The following is a 16,942-nucleotide window of genomic DNA, read 5'->3' on the forward strand; positions in this document are numbered from 1 at the left end:
ATACGATGCGCCCCTCATACAGAAAAGTCTGAAAACCCTTGCCCGAGGAGGTCAGAACAGCATCTCGGGTGGAAGGATGGCTAAATCCAGTCAGCAAGTACACCAGAGGCTGGGAGGTTTTCAGGGGGCACCTCTAAGGTGCCCTCTGGGTGCATGTATTGGTAAATTCCACACTGGCATAAGTGTGGTTTACCACTGCGAGATCTTTGATACCAAACATCCCTATTATCAGTGAAGCTATCATGTAGCTGTGGAACTCGTTTTCACCAGTTTCTATGACATGTTTTAAAATGGCTTCCCTGGTCACTTGCACTGGCAGTAATCGGGCTGACAGGCACAGGGACATATCTGCTCATAGAGGTATGCCCTCACATGTAATATTCAGCACCATGCCTTAAGGCTGTTAGGCCTGCTGTAGTGGAGTTTTAGAAATATTACATGCAATGGTAGGTGACAAGGCACACAAGAATGTGTGACCTGTCATGTTTTCAGTTTTGTCTGCACGAAGGCACGGAGCCTGCAGTGGGAGTCTAGCATGTGCTTGGTTGGGGTTCCTTAGGGTGGCACAATTTGTGCTGCTGCTCTAAAGGACCATCTTTAGTACCTTAGGCCCTAGGTACCAGGGGTACCATTTACTAGATGATTGACAGAGGGTGCTAAAGGTTTTGCCAATTGAGTAAACAATTGTACATTTTTAGGGAAAGAACACTGGTACTGGAGACCTGGTTAGCAGGAACCCTGTACACTTCAGTCAAAGGTGCAGGCAAAAAGTGGGGGGAGGGAGGTGCTGCAACAAGTAATCTGCTTCCTACAAAAATGAATAACAATTGTACCAACAATACACATAATATTAATATATTAATTATTAAAACGTTATATTTTTAACAATTATATGACTATGTTACTGAAAATGATATTTAAACAACGATATTCTTGAAAACAATATTATTTATAAAGAAAAGGTATTCTTGAGAACAGAATTCTTTACCAAGATAATTTTGGCTCACGATATTGTTTTGCGATATTTTTGTTTTCTGATATTTTTAACTCAATATTTTGTCCAAACACCCTGCTGCCGGTTGCCTCACCAGACCGGTGAGGTCTTATAAGAGTGGAGATTATGTTGTGCCCGTAAAACACTATTTGATCATACTACACAACCAGGCAGATAAACAAAAATGCTATGTTGCTGGAGGTGAACTACTCTCTTCGGGATGCACAAACTAGAAAACTTGCTCAGCAAAATCAGGACGTTGGAAGATTATTAATCTCTGGCCGTAGTGGTAGCTCCCAACATTACCAAACAGTGGATTCGTCCTAGGATAGGTAGTCTTTAAACAGTTATAGGAAAAAAAAGAAGTGAACCAAAAGAAAAATATATTACCAATTTTCAAGAGTAAGGATCTCCTTTCAAGTTTTACCGGCACAGTGACAGAACACCGAGAAGTCCTTAGACATAAGGAACAGAAATGTCTACAGAAAATGCTCTCCTTATTAAGGCCCATGAAGAAGAACCCAGAGCCTTGGTGGAAAGCTCCTATTATGCTGTCCTATTTTTCAGGGTTACATGCAGGAAGCCAGTACACATCAGTCAAAGGTGCATGAAATACCAGGCATAAAGTGGGGGGGGGGGCCGGAAGGGGGTTGCAACAAGTATCCAGCTTCCTACAGAAATGAATAACAATTATACTAACAATACACTTAGGATTAATATATTAATTGTTAAAAGTACAACTTGATATTTTGACTGCAGGGTTTGCCAAGCCAATCTCTGTGGGGCACGGAAACCTCCATCCAAACTACATAAACACAGATTATGCTAGTTGTTAGAAATGGGGGTCTCGAGTTAACAATGGTTTGCATCTTTGTCCAAGTAGGCACCCTTCCTAGTCAGGGTAAGGGGGATACACTTCTAAAATAACCCCTGCCCAAGCAGACAGGCTTATCTCAGAGGCAGTGTGTAAATCATTTCTGATCACATATAGTAATACAGTGAAAATACGACAAATGGACACCACACCAGTTTAGAAACATAAATAATCTTTATCGAAACCAAACAAGACCAAAACAACAAAAATCCACAATACAGTAATAAAATTATGACTTTCAAATGGTAGAAATAGTTCAGTTCAAAGCAAATTGCAGATGCGACACTTTTAACACAAAGAACCTTGGATGCGTCATGCACTCAAACAAAAAGGGTCGCAGGGAAGGTGAGGCGTCGGTTCCTTACACTCAGGTAAGTTGATGCGTTCATTCCTTGCTCCAGGGTAGGTAATGCGTCGGTTCCTTACAGCTTCGCGGGGAATGTGATGCATCTGTTCCTTACCGGAGAGGAGGTAATGCTTCGGTTTCTTACTGCGTGAGAATGTGATGTGTCGGTTTCTTACTGCATCCCCCAACGATGCGACAGACTTGGCACCTCGATGCGATGCGACGATCCGTGATGATGCGTGGGTTCTTGCAGCCGCACAACAGGCCTTGCGTCGGACTTCAGAGATCGGTGCACTCGATGCGGCGATTTCTTGAGCCACGGGCAGGAGCTCCGACAATTTCTTCGGCGATGCGTCGAAACAGGTGTGGATGCGTCATGCTTATCGGAGTTGCGTTACTTTTCCCAGCTCCCAGTTGCAAACAATCTTCATAGGTCCAAAGCAACAGCTGGCACCTCTTAGTAGGTCAGAACTACCAGCAGGGAAGTTCAGGGGGGCTGGTGGTGAAGTCTTTGTGTCCCTGAGACTTCAGAACAGGAGGCAAGCTCAGTTTCAAGCCCGTGGAGATCTTCCTCAAGCAGGGGACATAGCAAACAGCTAAATCCTTTCTCCGTTCTTTGGCCGCAGGCAGCCACTGCAGGCCAACTCCAGACAACAAACAACACAGGGGTAGAATTCCTCTTTAGCTTCTCTGGCTCTTCTCCTTGGCAAAGGTTCCTCTTGATTCCCAGAAGTGATCTTTGAAGTCTTTTCTATCCCTGAGGCTTCCAACAGGAGGCAAGCTCTACTTCAAGCCCTTGGAGAAAACTCTGACAGCAGGATGATGACAGCACAGTCCAGTCCTTTCCCTACCCAAGACAGAAGCAACCACTGCAGGCCAACCCCAACAGCACACAGCACAGGGGCAGTACTCCTCCAGCTTTCCCAGTCATTCTTCCTTGCAGGTTTCTTAGTTCAGCAGTGATCTTAAAGTCTGGGGTCTGGGCCCCTCTTTTTGTACAGTAAATCTCTTTGTTCTACACTGCACCCTGCCCGCAGGGGTACCTTGGGCCAACCTTAAGGGTGACTAACATGCAGTAGCGACCCGTGGTGGGAGTGCTGCAGGGCGCTGACGTGGGGTAGGGTGGGGTGGGGGGGTAGGAAAATGCAGAATACGGCCGCACAGAGGTAAGTACACAAACAAATAAATAAAACGAACTTTGTTGCGCGAGCTGCATCGCCTAATGTGATGCAGCGCGCGAAACGGAATTAGTTTTATTTATTTGTTTGTGTACTTACCTCTGTGTGGCCATATTCCGCAGTTTACTACCCCCCTCCCCCGCCCCACGTCAGCACTCACCAGCACTCCCACCATGGGCCGCTACTGCTAACATGTAATAAAAGGGAAGGTTAAGGCCTGGCAAGTGGGTGCACTTGCCAAGTCGACATAGCAGTACTAGACTGCACACAGGCTCCGCAATACCAGGCCTGAGTTACATTTACAGGCTGTTTATGTGGGTGGCGCAATCAGTGCTGCAGGCCCACTAGTAGCATTTGATTTACAGGCCCTATGCACACACAGTGCACTGTACTAGGGAATGGCTAGTAAATCAAATCAGCCAGTTATGGAAACACCAATCCGTACATACAATTTACAGGGAGAGCATATGCACTTTAGCACTGATCAGCAGTGGTGGAGTGTCCAGAGCCATAAAAACAACAAAAACCGGTCAGAAACAGAAGGCCACAAAGCAAAATGTCTGGGGATAAACCCGCTGAAACAGCCAGGTCTAAAAAAAAAAACAGGTCTAACACTAGTACTCAAGCAAAAGAGGACAGAATTGTTCAGAGGTATGTTTACTCAGTAAGGCTGTCTTTAATGAGGCCCAATAGCATTGCGGTTAATGTAGCTATTGCATTTATCATTTCCTTTTCCAATCTTCATTCAGCAGAAGATGCTGATCAAGTTTCAATGAGGGCATCTCTCATTTACACAGTTAATGTTTCTCTTGATCACCTGATAGCATGATGTTTCACTTTCAGGGCAACATTACCTTGATAATTAGTGCTGAATTTGAATGTTGCAGAACAGTTCACATAGTCATATACCCAAGTACCTGTTCCAGCAAAGGGGTGACCCCTTGGTGCAGTCCATTAACCCCCACCAAATTATATTTCTTAGGATGGATACTTCTACTCGCAGACTCCTGTCCTTTAGAATACCCGCAGGAGCCAGACTGGATCTGGAAGATTTAAAACACAATTGCTCCCACTCCAGAAGCCATGCTTGAATTTGTCCCACCCCAAAAGTTACAAATGGAGTTGCATAAAAGTGCCGCCCCTTCACGCTGACGTCAATTTAGTTTTTTCCATTTCTTCATACGCTCATCCAGAGTTTGCTCACACCTTTTTCTCTTTGATTGACAGGATTTTCTGTAACATTTTTCCGAAAACAAGTGCGCTATGTAACATGTTCCTCTAACACCTACAGAAGGGAACATCAAACCTTGTCTGGACTGTCACAAGCAAACGTCTATGATAGACTCGCACAAGGTATGCGTCAATTGTTTATTTTAGGGGGTACGACTTCAAGTTGTGCAAACTGTGCCCTAATGAATCTAAAGGCGTTCCGTAAAGATGAAGCGAACCTGTATGTTGCCGAACTCTGTAAGAAATCACGAAAGTGCTTCTCACGGGCAAGGTTGCATACCTGCTTCCGCTCCTGTTGCAGGTCCTCTTTCTGGTCCAGGTCTTTCAGTAAATCAAAGCAGAAGCACAAGAAGACTATGCAGATTTTGGCCTTATTCCATCACTCTCCTCCAGCAAAGGTGTGAGGACGTCAAAGTGCTCTCTGTCTCACTCTTGGTCCCCCGCCAAGGAGTCGATTCTGCAGCCAATCCTGATTCATCTCATCAGCGTCTTCGCAACAGATTTAGGCCTTTAAGGAGGCCTTGTTGTATATTTTTGGCACACTTCTAGCACCATCTGAGGCACCTTTCCAAGAATTCCGTGCGAGGCTCCACTAGGGCTACAGACACACTCAACTTATCTGCCCAGCTCAATTCAGTGACCTTTACCTGCTTCCGCAACCTGAGGATACTTCGAAAAATCTTTAAGTGGCTACCAGAGAACACCATGAAGACAGTCAGGTAGGTACTCATAACCAGCAAACTGTAAACTGGACTATGGAAGCAACCTCTATGCTGGAATAACCAAGCAGCTCCTAAACAGACTCCAAAATATCCAGAACACACCAGCAAGGCTTGTCCTCAACCTACCCCGCTGCTTCCATAACACACCTCACCTCAGAGAACTATATTGGCTCCAAAACACAAACACACAGATTTCAAACTCCTCAGGCACTTATACAAAGCACTAAACAACATCAGCTCTGTATTCGTAAACCAACGCGTACACTTCCATCAACCCTCCAAAAATCTCCGCTCAGCAGGACGCTAACTTGTACATACCCCGCACACACAGCAGAAGAGCAGGAAGCCACACGTTCATATTCGTGTCTCCTAAAGCCCGGAACGTCCTCCTGTTGTACATCAGAGCCTCCCCATTGCTTCTCGAGTTTCGCAAGAAGCTTAAGACCTGGATTTCTGAATAACTTTCAGATAGTCAATCGCCTACAACCCTGCTGAGAGTCTGGATACCCTCACAGGTGATTAGTGCGCTATACAAATCCACATAACATAACATCCAACAGGTGGTATCTTCATATTGTTCTACAGGGCTATTCCTACCATTACTTTCCAACCTGCCACGTTTTCTGCCTACATCAGAGCGGTTTCTGAGGAGTAACTATCCAGCTTTCTGCAAGAAGTGCATGCTAATTTGGCTAAAAGAGCCGTAGAAACGGTTCAGTCATCATAAATAGGCACTAGCTTTTACTCCTGCTAAATCCTACTGCCAAAGAAGGATGGAGACCTTCGTCCTAATTTAGATCTCTGTCCTCGGAACACATTCCTGTGGAAGGACAACTTTATCATGCTGACATTGGCCCGCGTTATGTCTGTCCTGCATCCAGTTGACAAGACAGTGGTGTTGGACCTGTAGGATACCCATTTTCATGTACCCATACTGCAGATCCACAGATGCTACTTGCATTTCAGGGTAGGCCAGGAATATTTCCAGTTTGCTGTGCTCACCTTCGGCCTCACTAGCGCCCTTCAGGTGTTATATAAAGTGATAAAGTTGTTGCAGCACACCTTTGGAGATCAGAAATTCCAGTTTTCCCCTACCTCAATGAGTGGCTGTTGAAGTCAAGCTTGGCATTGTCAGTTGTAAACCCCATCCAGACTATGGCGAGCCTCTGTACATCGTTGGGGTTCACTATCAACATGCCAATTTTAATGGAGCTGGTCTGGACACAGTGCAGTTTTGGGCCTTCTAACCAACACAGTGAGTTCAAGACATTTGGGCTATATATATATCCCAGTGTTTGAACCACAGTCCTGGGTATCAGTCAGAGCTCTGAGTCTTCTTTGCCTATTGGCCTCCTCCTTCCTGCTCATTGACTATGCCTTGTGGCACACATGCAGACTCTGCAGAGAAACCTGAATTCCCAAAGGGCTCAGCACAAGAAGATCCTGTTGGATTTTATCCAGGTTTTGGAGAGGACTGCAGTAGTTCTGCAGTGGCAGCTGCTTGACTACAGTTGGATCAGCGGCAGACCTCTCTCCCTGCCACACTGAGAACTGACATTGGTGGCAGACGTGTCACTGCTGGGCAGGTGAGTTCATCTGGTGTAGATTAGAGTACTCTTGTCACTGGCAGATAACCGACTCCACATCTCCATGTTGGAGTTGCAGGCCATTCACTTGGCACTGAAAGGCTTCCTACCATCCATCAAAGGGAGGCTTGTTCAGGTTCTCTAGGACAACATCTTCACCTCCATGTGGTATTGCAACAAGAAGGGCTTTGTGGGGTCTTGGGACCTGTGCCTAGAGGCTCATCGTCTCTGGTGCTGGGTGGAGCATCAGTAGAGAGAAAATTTACCCACACCTCCATTCATTTAAGATCGAAAAGACGATCAAGAAAGACCAAATTAATTATGTCTCTCAAGGCAATGACTTTTGCCTATTTTATTTTTGTTTTCATAGAAAAAAGTTCATCGATACTTATTGGGGCCACATCAGAACCACACTATCAATTTCACAGAAAATCGTTTTGATTTGAAAATCATTACAAAACACAATATGTTATATATCATACAAACAATCTCCGCTAAGATTAGTGATAAAATTACACACACATAACACAATACATCAATATTGAAACATTCACGATTATAAACATGTCACAAAAAAGTTGTTAACCATCTATACATTCGAATTCGACTTTTTTTTGGATTTAAATTCGAACAATTTGAAAACAAGTTTCGAACACCCAATAGGTTGCTAGTCCAAATATCTAGGTGTTACGCAATCTAATTATGATTCAAATCTCATAATGCCGACGCGTTTCGAGTTCGGGTTATGTGAATTCCCAACTCTCATCAGGGCAGGATGAATCTTGTCTTCAACAACAATCTCTCTTTGGGGCCAGGAAATGCATCTGGCTTTAAATTATTCTCATACGCGGTGGTTGGAAGGAGTCCTAAGACTCCAGCACCGGAGAAGCTCCGCAGCAGGAGTCAGACTTAATCTGAACAGCGCGTGATTTCGAGTACAGCGACGCAGCGCTTGACATTCAATGGTGCTCCTTTCACGGGCGATTTGTTTGTGAGCCGCAAACAAATCGCCCGTGAAAGGAGCACCATTGAATGTCAAGCGCTGCGTCGCTGTACTCGAAATCACGCGCTGTTCAGATTAAGTCTGACTCCTGCTGCGGAGCTTCTCCGGTGCTGGAGTCTTAAGACTCCTTCCAACCATCGCGTATGAGAATAATTTAAAGCCAGATGCATTTCCTGGCCCCAAAGAGAGATTGTTGTTGAAGACAAGATTCATCCTGCCCTGATGAGAGTTGGGAATTCACATAACCCGAACTCGAAACGCGTCGGCATTATGAGATTTGAATCATAATTAGATTGCGTAACACCTAGATATTTGGACTAGCAACCTATTGGGTGTTAGAAACTTGTTTTCAAATTGTTCGAATTTAAATCCCCAAAAAAAGTCGAATTCGAATGTATAGATGGTTAACAACTTTTTTGTGACATTTTTATAATCGTGAATGTTTCAATATTGATGTATTGTGTTATGTGTGTGTAATTTTATCACTAATCTTAGCGGAGATTGTTTGTATGATATATAACATATTGTGTTTTGTAATGATTTTCAAATCAAAACGATTTTCTGTGAAATTGATAGTGTGGTTCTGATGTGGCCCCAATAAGTATCGATGAACTTTTTTCTATGAAAACAAAAATAAAATAGGCAAAAGTAATTGCCTTGAGAGACATAATTAATTTGGTCTTTCTTGATCGTCTTTTCGATCTTAAATGAATGGAGGTGTGGGTAAATTTTCTCTCTACTGACTTTGGGTCCTACCTCCCTCCTTCCCCTTTTGGACCAAACCCCTCCTATTTTTTGTATATCGGGTGGAGCATCAGGGCGTTTCCCTAGTCATGAACCACGTGGTGGGATCTTTCAACACTAGGGAAGACAAACTCAGCTGCCTGCACCTGGCGTATCACGAATAGTGGTGGCACAAAACGCCTTCCAGTGGTGAGGAGTACCCTGGCTAGATCTTTTCGCCATTGTCAAGGAAGTGCAGTGTGAAACAGTTTGTGCACTGGAGCTTCCAGGAAGGCTCTCTCTAAGAGATGCATTCCGTTTAGAGTGGAGCATGGGACTCCTATATGCCTTTCTAATCTGGCTAAATTGACGGATGTCTTGTTGTTTGTTTTGTCTCTGGCCCAGAAAGAACTTACTGTTGGCACCATTAAAGAATATTTGTCCATCCTTTCTGCCTTTATGCGCTTGTCGGACCAGCCGTCCTAGTTTAAATCACCTGTTCTGCTGAGGTTTATGAAAGGTTTAACATATGTTTCCCTCAAACCCTTTGTAATTCTACAATGGGATCTCAATTTGTTCGTCACTTTTCTCATGTACACTTCCTTCGGGCTGAATCACAGCTGTTGACTACTTCTCCTGACTCTGAAGACTATATTCCTTGTCATTATACCTTCAGCTCGTTGCATGAGTGACCTCCAAGTTTTATTGGCATAGCCGTGTTATATCACATTTTTTCCCAGATAAACTGGTTTTGATGACCAGAGTCGCCTTTGTGCCAAAAGTTGTGCTGCTTTGTTACCTTGGGTAATCCATGACCCTGTAAAACAGGATGTTCCCTTGAGTGTGGATAGATGAAGTGAGCCAAAGGGTCAAGAGAAAATAATTACAAATTACAAATTAAGTCAAGAATTCTTACAATTTATTGAGAATACAAAAAGTATTTTTTTAAAACGAAGAGTGGACCAGAAGGATCCCACTCCACACAACTAAAACCATAAAAAAGTTTTTACATTCAATATTGGCCAGCAAGATTGAAACACAAAAGACAGAAAGGACTGTAAGACATAGAATAATGCAATACTGATTGTATATTCGGACCCGTTTGTAAACACCTAAGCTATGTACACCATAATTTTGTCTATCAGCAAAAGATGTCGAAATCATGAATTATACTTGGTGTAGCGTCGACGCGTTTCGGTGGTATTCCAAAGTTCTATCCACCTTTATCAAGACAATGTTTTGATTTCTGTCAGGGTTCAGGGGTCAATATAATTGCCCTAGAAAAATAAACATACAATAAATTCCGATGCATATCAAGTAATTTATGATCGTTATTATTAACGGTTTTATCTCTTTAGCCTGTAAAACATAAAACATGGCAATACATTTATATAAACCCACTCCAAAATATCATGGTGGTATTGTAACTGATGTTTTTTTCAATACATCATACAAGTAGGTATTATTATTATTATTATTAAAAAAGTTTATAGAGCGCGTAGTCCCCCTGAGGTATCCCAGCGCTGAAAATCCCTACATCTGTGGTTCCGGGGGCGAAAAAAGGGGGGGGGAGGACAACAGATTCAGGAAGAACAAAGGTAGCGTTTAAGGGAACAGGTGAGCTTTCAACCGTTTCCTAAAGCGTAAATAGCTAGGTTCTGTTCTCAAGTCTCGGGGGAGAGCATTCCAGAGGCGAGCGGTGTGGACCGAGAAGCGTCTTCCACCCGAGCGAGCTTTCTTGAATCTAGGAAGGGTGATAAAGGACTCCTTGTCCGATCGAAGAGATCTTGGGGCTTTGTATGGTCTTATAAATTTCCTAAGAATCGGGGGGCCAAGATTCTGCAGTAGTTTATGCGCCAGGCATAAAGCTTTGAATATTACTCGTTCCCTCACTGGAAGCCAGTAAAGGAGCTTCAGTGCAGGTTTGGCTGAGGCTCTGGCAGGGGTATTAGTAAGGATTCGGGCGGCCGCATTTTGGATTCTCTGTAATTTATTCAGAGTTGCTTCGGGCGCGCCCAGGTAGATAGCGTTGCTATAGTCGAGCCTGGAAAGTATAAGGCCTTGGATGAGAAGTCTCTGCGAAGTACGGGGAAGTAGGTGCAGGATCTTTCTCATTGATTTCAGTAGCCCGAAACAAGTACCGGCTACTTTTTTTGCTTGGGTAGTGAGTGAGAGGTCGGTTTCGATCCATACACCCAGGCTTTTTACTTCCTGTTTTGGGTCAGGGGGGGACCCAGACAGGGTGGCCAGATGTTCTGAGGGAGGGTGAGTCCTTTCTGACCCAGCAGGAGAATATCCGTCTTTGAACCATTCAGTTTTAAGGCTGAGCTATTCATCCACCCTTGTATCTGCGTCAAGCAGTTGAATAAGTCCGCAGGTTGTTGGCTAGGGTGGGAAAGGGAGACCACTAATTGAGTGTCATCCGCATAACTGACGATGCTCACTCCGAACAGGGTCACAACCTCCTCCAATGGGGACATGTAGATGTTAAACAATGTGGGGCTCAGGGAGGAGCCCTGAGGCACCCCACATTGGAGGGGTGTTTCGGAGGAGCAGGTGTTGTTCTCCCAAACCTGAAAGGATCGTTGGGCCAGAAAGGAGGAGAGCCAAGATAGAGCCGTGCCCTCCACTCCTACCCTCTTGAGCCGCTTGATCAGAAGGTGGTGGTTGACGGTGTCGAAGGCCGCACTCAGGTCGAGGAGGATCACTGCCACTGATCCCCCTTCGTCTAAGACTGCTCTGGCCTCCTCCACCGCCGCCAGGAGGGCGATGTCGGTGCCCTGCCCTGGGCGAAACCCTGTCTGCGAGTTTTTTAACAGGTTATTAGATTCAAGAAACTGAGAGAGTTTCTTGTTCACCAGTTTCTCTGCAATCTTGCTGGTCCCGGGGAGAAGGGATATTGGTCGATAGTTGGCCAATTCCGCCGGGTCCAAGGAAGGTTTCTTTTAAAAGCGCTTTAACAACTGCCGCTTTCCAACTAAGGGGAACGACTCCTTGTTGTAATGACGCATTTATCAGGTGGGTGAGGGGGGGGATGATGATGGAGGCTACTTCCTTGAGGGTTCGTAGCGGGGCGGGGTCCCTAGGAGATCCGCTTTTGATGACTTTTAGCGTATCCTCAACTTCTTTGATGGTTATTTGCCCCCAGGAGGATAGGCGGGGGGAGATCGGAGTGTCGGGGGGGGTCGTCACTCTCTCCCAGGTTGGTAGAAGGGATGGAGTCGAGGATTTTTTGAATCTTTGTTTGGAAAAAGCTGGCTAGTTGATGACATTTTTCCTGGTCTGCTTTGGGGTCAGGGGGTTGTTCGGGCCGGGATCAGGGACCTTAAAAAGTTCTTTCAGGATGGTGAAAGTTTCTTTGCTAGAGCAAGCGGCCCTTTCAATTCTTTCCTGAAAGAATAGGCTATTTGCCTTGCCAATGGAGGATTGGTATCTTGCTAGGGAGATCAGGTAAGCATCCTTGTTGGAATTGGACTTTTCCTTCCTCCAGGAACGTTCAGCTCTTTTACAGTCCTGCCGTAGCGACTTGAGCTCAGGTGTATACCACGGGGCCGGAGGTATCCGTTTGGTATGTTTAAGGATGGCGGTTTTAGGAAGAAGTGTATCCAGAGAGGATGTGATCCAGGAGTTATACTGTTTATCGGCCGTCGTTGGGTCGGGGGAAAACGTAGGGATCGAGTTAGCGAGGACGGTGGCCCATTCAGATGGTAGGAGTTTGTGCCAACGTCTGTCAGTGACTTTAATTTTCGCGGATTGGTGGATAACAGTAGGAGACTCCCATGAGATGGGGATTAAAAAGTGATCGGTCCATGGCAGTGGCAAAGGAGGCTTGGTGGTAATGTCGACGACATTGGTGAGGACGGGATCTAAAAGGTGTCCCTTCTCGTGGGTGGGCTCCTTATTAACCAATCGCATGTTAAGTGACAGGAGGTCAAGAAGCAGGTCGGAGGCATTCCGGTCGGTGGGATCTGTAAAATGGAGGTTAAGATCACCAACGACAAGAAAGTTGGACACAGAGGAGGCTATTTGAGAAACCATTTCGGTGACCGCACTGGGGAATTTCCCAAGGGGGCCCGGAGGACGATGGATTAGTAATCCCGAAAGGGAGTGCGCCGGGGAGGTTTGGAGGGAAAAATGGCAGCTTTCAGAGTCTGCAATGTTGGCGTCATTAGTTTTACAAGTGAGATGTTGCCGGTAGATTATAGCCAGCCCGCCTCCTCTTCCTCTGGGTCTGTGAAGAGTAAGGATGAGGTAGCCTGGGGGAAGGGCGGTGACGATGTCCGAATCCGAATCCGTACTGTCGAAGAGCCATGTTTCTGTGAGAAACAATACGTCTATGCCTTGATCTTGGATCAGCACATTGATTTCTAGTGCGTGCTTGGGGAGGGAGCGACAGTTGAGGAGACCCAGCTGCAATTGCCAGTTGGCTGCAGTCTGAATGACTGGGTTACAGCGCTTGCAGTTAGAGAAGGGTTTACCTTCTTCGTGAATGTAACAACATCCTTGGTTTTTTTCCGGTCGGAGATTCAGGAGCGCATCTGCTGAGTACGAGAAACGGATGAGGGGTGAATCCGGCAGAGTCCCAGGGCCTGCCTTAGGCGCGCCCGCTGCGCCCGTCCGCTGCGCGTACGTGAGATACACATATTTAAGAAGGCGAAGGGGGCGTGGCCTCGAGCGAGTGGGCGTGGCCACAGGACCGGCTCACTCGCTGCTGGCGGCAAATCTGGGCGATCCCTGTGCAGCAATTAGCTCTGCTGCGTGGGTCCAAAGAGAGGCAGTTCAGCCCAACAACGATCGATCAAGTGAGGGAAGGGAGGGTAAGTGACACAGTATAAAACACACAGGTTTGTAAATCAACAAGTTTTCAGGTTTTAAAAAAGCGCTCCCGGCTGTGCCTCAGGAGTAGAGATCTGACCAGAGCTCGTGAGCTGCTCTGCTTATGAAGGCGAAGGGGGCGTGGCTCACTCGCTGCTGGCGGCAAATCTGGGCGTTCCCTGTGCAGCAATTAGCTCTGCTGCGTGGGTCCAAAGAGAGGCAGTTCAGCCCAACAACGATCGATCAAGTGAGGGAAGGGAGGGTAAGTGACACAGTATAAAACACACAAGTTTGTAAATCAACAAGTTTTCAGGTTTTAAAAAAGCGCTCCCGGCTGTGCCTCAGGAGTGGAGATCTGACCAGAGCTCGTGAGCTGCTCTGCTTATGAAGGCAAAGGGGGCGTGGCCTCGAGCGAGTGGGCGTATGCCTCAGGAGTAGTATACAGTCACTGTTGAACAGATTATGGTTCTTCTTACAAATTTATACCAAGGGAATTAACAGTTATAATACATGTCTTTATGCAGGATCAATTGTTTACCCTACTTTCACAGAGATAGAAAATTCAGTTCGTTAACCATTTATTAGTTTCTTTATATCACTCTCTTTGAGGAAAACCTGTTCTTATTTGAGTGGAAATTAACAAATACTATGCATCATCCAAAAGGATGAAAAGCTGAAAGGCTTTTGAAATATACAAAATTGATACCATGTCTAACCATCTGTAAATTATTTCCTGCCTCTTTCTTCGAAGATAAACTATTATCTTAAGGGTATAGGTTACCAGATTTTATGAGGGAGAAAGACAATGCTTTTAAGAAATGCAACTGGTTTTTTATAGTAGATATCCATATGAGACCGTATACCAGATTAAGAAAGCCGGACAATTTAGTCTATTTTAAAGTGTTTATATAAAGTGAAAGATAAGTTTACCTGGGAGTCCGTGTTGGGAAGATATTTTCAGATTCTATGTTATTCGGTATTTGTGTAGAAATTGTTAAAACCGCAAAACAAGTTGAAGCTGCCTATAGAGTGCTCCTGTGGATCGAAAAAGGATATAGGATAATCATAAGGGGGGGGGGAGAACTGTGCTCTTTTTTAATTAAGAAGATGTAATATCCCAGGCGGTTAGCTAGACATGATTCGTGACAACTGGACCTACCTGATAATATAAGCTTTTGCGCATGGAGTATGGGCTATCCAGAATTGTTATGCTCCATGTTGTTTTGCTTCTTTTCTTTCTAATATTAAAACCCAGAGGCGCCGAAGTCTTGTCCTAGCAGTGTCAGCGTTAGTTTTGCTAAACAGTAGATGAAAGAAAAAGGGGAGATGCAGATATGGCAGATAAGGGCATTGCTTTTAACCTCATGGTGTTACATACTGCCCAAGTGTTGACTTGGCTTACCTATTTATCTGCAAAGGACTGCTCGCTTCTCTGTTTATATATAGCCTTAAGGTAGCAGAACCAGAGGCATACACTTCATGTCCTCCTGTTTAGTGATTCTTTTCCTAGTAAAAAAGTAAGAGGAGAGGTCAGCGGTTGGATCTAACTTTGTCTTATTTGATAAAGTATCCCTCTGGATTCCTATTTGTCTAGTAGCGCTTACCTGGTGTATCACGTAGGACTGCCTGCTTCTCTGGTTCCACGAGAAATGCCAGAGAGAAAGAAGCGGCGTGTTTAAATACTAAGCTCGCATGTGGTTGGTCAAAAATTAAACCAATCAGGTCCATGCTATTGGGAGCCACGAAATTTGCATATCCGGGCTTACCTTGCTTTGTCCTGATTGGCTAGTTCTGTGTTGGTGTAATCCAATGGGTTAGCGGCATCGCTCTATCTGTATCTAGAACCCAAGGGAAGTAAACGTGGCTTTGTATTATCGGCAATGGTGCTGAATAGCAATGTATAATTCACAGAAGAGGAATGTTTGGGTCAACGTCGCCACGTTATTAGTTGTAGACATTTTTTCAAATCCTCGAGTGTAATTAAAATTCAAGAGGATGTTAAGCGAGGGATTAAAATAGTCCCAGTATGCCAATATGGGCAAGAGAGATGACTATTAACTAAATCTATCGTAAGGGTACTGCCGGATGGTGATGTCTTTTTGGTGATATCTAACTATTCTGCGGCTGGTGTCTAGTTTTTTTAAATTAAAGAATGCGTCGAGTTCTTGTGCCAATCTGGAGGATCAGCTGAACCTTAAACTGCCAGTGTTGGTATGATATATTGGTTATTTGTGTTAAGGAAGAAGTGTCTGTTGTTATTGTATGACTCATAAGGGGCTTGTTGTTATCATCTGGGTTGCTCCCAATGTTTTTTGCTCTGCCTCACCCCCCTCAAAAGAGGAGAGAGTTCATCAGCTGGACCCTAAAAGAGCCTGAACTTTTACGTTGATCGCACCAAAAACCATCAGGTGAAAAATCAATTTATGTGGGATTTTCGGGGGCAAAGAAAGGCAAAGCACCGCATAGTCTTCTGCATTAAGGTCTGCTATGTACTGGCCAGGAAGCAGCCTCCAGGACCATTCTCCAGGGGCACAGCTGCTACCACTGCATTTGCACTTGGAGTGTTCTGTATTTCTGTCAGGCCGTGACATGGGCATCAGTGCACATGTTCACACTTCTGCCTTTACAGCCAAACCTGATGATGTGGGAATTTTGGCCATTTGGTCCTGCAAGACTTATTGGTCTTAGTCATTCCACAGACTCAAAACGTGGGGAGGTACTGCTCTCGCATCCATTCTAAAGGAAAGATTCCGTGGTAAGAAGTATCCATTGGAAGGACAAGTTACTTACCTTCAATAACACTCTTTCCGGTGTATAATCTATCTAACCACAGATTCCTCGCTGTACTCCAACCTACCTGTTCTGTGGTATGGTCTCTTTTCCTTCCTAAATCAACCTAAAACGTTCCAATTTAGGAATCTGCACACTGGAGCTTATGATTATTGTTGAGATCCATGTTGATAAGCACAGACAGTCAAGAAAGAAACTGACGGCGCGCAGGGTGGCGCTTATATGCGGATCTGTTCATCACTTCAGGGGCAGTAAGAAGTCAACGCAGAGCCACATGGCGCCTCCTACTGGCATGCTGGAGCAGTGCTGTTTTAAACCGTCAAGATCCCCTCTGGCGCCTGGTGATTTTCTTAAGGTGAAGAATCTGCAGTTAAATCCACTAGAAAGAGAGAAAAGTGTTAATCTTTTTTCTATGCAATGACAATGCAAAATAACAACACATTTCCTTTCCCTATCCATAGTTGGTTTCGCCGCCAGCCTATAAATTAAGCATTTTAGTGTATAGTAAAGCTTTACTATGCCATAGTCACCATAACCAGACTAAAACATACGTGTGTTATAAGAGAAGACAGTCATGCAAAAGATAAAACCATACTACTTCGGGTAGACATTTAAATTATTGATTTAACATTATCTGAGCATCACAAGGACAACAGGAAGGGAAATGTAAAAGATAAATAC

At 44.8% G+C, this 16,942-nt stretch overlaps 1 protein-coding gene across 3 annotated transcripts in view; it reads left to right on the top strand.

Annotated features, from left to right (window-relative positions):
- FAM184B (family with sequence similarity 184 member B) overlaps positions 1–16,942 on the top strand; it is a 619,377-nt gene that overhangs the window by 78,618 nt on the left and 523,817 nt on the right. The gene's annotated exons all lie outside the window — the stretch shown is intronic.

This window comes from Lissotriton helveticus, chromosome 2_2 (genome assembly GCF_964261635.1).
Source record: "Lissotriton helveticus chromosome 2_2, aLisHel1.1, whole genome shotgun sequence".
NCBI lineage: Eukaryota > Metazoa > Chordata > Amphibia > Caudata > Salamandridae > Lissotriton > Lissotriton helveticus.